This window comes from Neophocaena asiaeorientalis, unplaced genomic scaffold, assembly GCF_003031525.2.
Source record: "Neophocaena asiaeorientalis asiaeorientalis breed wild unplaced genomic scaffold, Neophocaena_asiaeorientalis_V1.1 scaffold217, whole genome shotgun sequence".
NCBI lineage: Eukaryota > Metazoa > Chordata > Mammalia > Artiodactyla > Phocoenidae > Neophocaena > Neophocaena asiaeorientalis.
Genome location: NW_020172293.1, coordinates 2,094,222 through 2,098,913, shown reverse-complemented (window position 1 = coordinate 2,098,913; position 4,692 = coordinate 2,094,222).

The window sequence follows — 4,692 nt, the reverse complement described above, 5'->3', positions numbered from 1 at the left end:
TGCTTAATTACAAGCTCTTGTAGGACAATTCTTGCCTGATTTACCATCGCATCCTCCATAACTTGTAGTGCAAGGGCTTTTGGATACAAAAATTAATAGTAATGCTGGCAATAATTAACATTTATCGATCCCATACACTGTGGCCATGTGCCAGTTTCTGTGATTTATCTCTATTAACTTAATTCTTCTAACAACCACTTGAGATATGTATTTACAATTAAAATTCCTGTTATCTGATGAACTAAGACACAGAACTGTTCTGTGTCTTGCCCAGTGTTCACACAGCAAGTATTTGACCAGGCCACTGACCCTAGAACCTGTGATCTTAACCTCTATACTATATAACAGGTGATGAATAAATGTATGTTGAGTGATGAAGACTATTTGACTCCAGATCACAACAAACTTGGAGGATTTCTATTGGTTTTTAGCAATTGTGAGCATTATTTCATCCTGAAGATTTCCAGGAGATCAAGTTAGGTTGAACCTTTATGCTTATTCATTCACTCACTCAAATATTAATATTCAAATATTCATTCATTTATTCAGTAGGTATTTATGGAAGACAAAATATGTGCCAGGCACTGGCTAGCTAGGTATGAGGATATGAGAGTGAACAAAAGAAATATCGTCTGGGTGCTGGTACAGCTTACCTTCAAGTAGGAGTGACGGTGACAAAACAGTTATACCAATAAACATGTGAATTACTACAAATTGAGGAGTTTCTCTGAAGGAAGAAGATACTAGTCCCAGGGAGCACATAACCAGACAGACAGACCAGGGCCAGGTGTCAGGCAAGGATTCTAGGAAGAACGCATCTTTTACCTGTCTTCTGAAGAATGATTAGAGGGGGAGGACGGGAAGGAGGACAGGATGGGTAGGTAAAGCGTTCTAGGTAGCTAGTCAGAGGAAACAGCACATGCCAAATTCTGGGCCAAGAGAGATACTGGCACCTCAGGACCTAAACACTAACCCTGGCCACAGTGAGTGAGCTCACTCTTTAAAAAAATTAACTATAAATTTTTATATATATAAACCTTCTCACCTTCTACTATACATATATGACAAGAGTTGAAATCATATGTAATATTGTTCTATAAAGGGCCTTTTAAATTTAAGTAGAAAGTGAACATTCTTCATGTTTATATATCTTATGATTTTTAATATGCTCCATAATTTATTTAATAAATCCTTTAGGTATATACCCAGAAGTGGAATTGCTAGATCATATGGTAGATCTATCTTTCATTTTTTGAGGAACCTCCATACTGTTTTCCACAGTGGCTGCACCAACTGACATTCCCACCAGCAGTGAACAAGGGCTCCCTTTTCCCCACACCCTCACCAACGCTTGTTATCTCCTGTCTTCTTGATGATAGTCATTCGAACAGGTGAGAGGTGATCTCTCACTTAATTATTGCTACAATGGCAGGCATATTGCAATATAGAAATGGGTCAAATTAACATGTTTACATTTTAAATTTATACAATGTTATATGTCAGATATACTTCAATAAGAGAAATAAATCATTTAATGTTGCCTAATTTTTCCTAACACTAAATATCTTTGTATAAAACTGTTTTGGCATATTTGTGATTGCTTTCTTTATGTAAACTTTTGTGTGCTCTGGATACATATTGCCCAATCTTCCAAAAATGGTTATACCAATTTATAATTCCACAAATGGTATATGATTATCTATTTTGCTCCTTCCTCACAAATCTTGGTGTTTTCTCTTTTTGATTTTAAGTCTTTACTAATACAAACTGAAAAAAATGGCATTTATTTTAATTAAAAACATTTTTTTTTGTTCTCTTGATTACAAATGAGATTGAGTTTTTACTCCATAGAATTATCAGCCATGTGTGAATTAGCATTTGAATGTTTTGAGAATAGTCTTTCCAGACTGAAAAAGCTCAACCTCCCAGGACCTTCTGTACAGATGATGAACCAGGGTTTGGCCAATTTCTATATGATCCTGAAAAAAGATATAATAATCAAACTTTTCTATTAAAAGAGGAATAAGGTCATATTTGGTACTGAGCTTCTACTTGCAGCAATTTTCTTCATCATCTGCCCCCCTTCCCCTGAGAGAGTTCAACCTTGCTAGAGGTCACTGCATCGAGTATGGTACCTCCCAAGTTGGTTTGCAGAGTAAGGCACGCCAGTCAAAGGTCCACATCCAAGCTCAGAAGACAGGAAAGGAAGGAAGTGAAGGAGGTGGGGATGGAGACTAGGAAGGACAGGGGAAGGGAGGAAGGAAAGCAGTGAAGAAAGAAAGAAACAGATTGCTGAAAATACATCCCTGTTTGCCTCCACTGTCTATTTCTCCTGCCCCTTTGATGGAAGGGCTCCCATTCTATGTAATTCCTTCCTAGACACAGTCTCATTGTCTCTTTTAGGGTTCTCCTTCTCAGCCTAGTCTCTGAAATGTCTTTGTTCTCTTGTCTTAACTTTGTAAAGTGTTCCCAAGACAGGGTCTCTTCTCTCTTCCCATCTCCCTTTCTGAAACCTTTAAAATACTCTCTTGACTAAAGTCAGCTCTTTACTTTTCCATTTGAGAAAGTTTCTTCCTATCTATTTCTCCTGACCAGCGCTGTTCAGGAAGCTTGTGCTAGAGCATCCCTCAGTGTCGAGCAGACAAAGGGGAGCTTGTGGGTGTTGGGGGTAGTGCCAGAGAACAGAACCCCTTGTCACCGTATGCATCCTGGCCTGTGCCTGCCTGACTTGGCTTGGCTGGAACACTGCCGGTTTTTTGTAACAGCTTGTGTATCCTCTACTTCTGACGATTTTTTTCTCATGTTCAATTTCCAAATACATGCCCAGGGAGTCCCCAGCAGTAATTTCCCTGAGTCATGCCTTTCTTTAATTTTCACATTTCTCTTAGTTTCCAGGATCATTCATTACTATGTGCCCCCCACGCCCCCCTCCCCCATCTCTTTCTCCCTGTCGGTCAGGGGTGTGAGCAATGGCTCACGTCCTCTCCGGTCCCTCATGCCATCCCTGGCCTCTGATGCGTCACTTGAATGACACTGCTGACACCTACACAGTTCTAAAAGTCCTCTGTTAGTCATTCATTTGGTCAGGGCTCTTAAGGTCCTTTTAAAATTCATAAATTCTCTCTGGAAGGTGGCACATCTAGCTACTTTTTAGCTATTAGTTTTTTTCATCAAGTAGGTTCAGAGAATGGGGCCATGAGGTGATTTTTAATAAAGAGGCTTGGGAGGTATGAAGCAATAGCTTGGAAGAGATGCTTCAGCGAGGCTTAAGTAGCCCTGCAGTGGTTCCAGGAGGAAGCAGGAGGTGCTGACAGAAGTGAAGAGTGACTCCAAGGCCAAATGCCAAAGAAGATGGGTGGGTGGGGACAATCATTCTGTTGCTGTCCTTCATTTCTTCAGACTGATTTATTTTGGCAAGGTGGGTTCTAGGTGACCACACAACCTATTGCCCAAACTGGGACACTTTTGAGGGTGAAATGGGGGGAGGTTGCTCCTAAAAATTATACAGCACGGACAGTTGTAAAGAAGATTGTCCTGGGCAAATGAGGACACACAATCCCCCTAATTACAGGAGCTACGGGAAAGGAATCTCTCTGTAAGCTCTAATGGGGAACTCTGCATTTTCCCCTAGAAGTCAAATTAACAAACAAACAAACAAACAAACAAACAAACAACTCTGCTTCCTCCTCCCAGGTCCACGCAGAGTCACAAGACAATTATTCATTTGAATTTTTAAAACGCACGGATTCCTATTTATGTATTCTTGCTTCAAAGTAAAAGGTGAAATATGAAAACAGAGGTAGATTGGGGGGTGAGCTGTGAAGGGCCTTGAGTGCTGAGCTGAGGAATGTCAACTTAATCCTGTCTGCAAAAAGAAACTGCCAGGGGAAGGGTGCAAAATCCCACCCTGGCGTACAGAATGGATGGATTACAGCAAACACATCGTTAGCGGAGATGCTTTTGGTAGAAGGTGCCAAGGATGTGAGTGACAGCGGAGTGGAGGACACACAGTGAGGACACTACATTTGAGAGACTGTGGAGCTTGAATCAATAACACTTGGTGAGTCACTGGATGTGGGGAATGAGGAAGAAGAAATCAAAGGTGACTCAGGTTTCCAGAAAGACTGACTAGATGAAGGGCAAGGCTGTATTAGCCCAGATCAGGGACGCAGGAAGAGGAACAAGATTAGGGACAAGACAGATTTCATTCTTTTAATCTAAGATTTAAAGAATGTGTATTATGTGCCAGGGCTTTGCTGCTACTTTACATGCCACCTCACTTAACCTTCTCAACAGCCTTCGGAAGGAAGTCTTGTCATTATTCCCATTTTACAAAGGAGGAAAAGGAAGTGCAGAGAGGTTGAGAGCCTCGCTGTGGGCAGCCAGCCAATGTGAGTGGAGATGGGGGCTGCCAGAGCTCTCGCCCTTTGACTGTGCCCAACTCTCTGAGATGCACTTGGAGTATGTTGAGGTGGTGGTGATCTGGGGCTGTCTAATTGTTGGTATAAATTTGGCAGGTGAAAATCTATTTCCTTTTATGATTTGTTTTTCTTTTCATTCTATTTAGGTGAGTATTTATGAAGGCTCACCTTTTCTTTCTAGATTATATCCACTATCATGTCACATCCATGGGATGACGCCAAAGCATTGATCTCAGTCCTTGACAAACAGTCGTATATCTTCAGCTGTCTG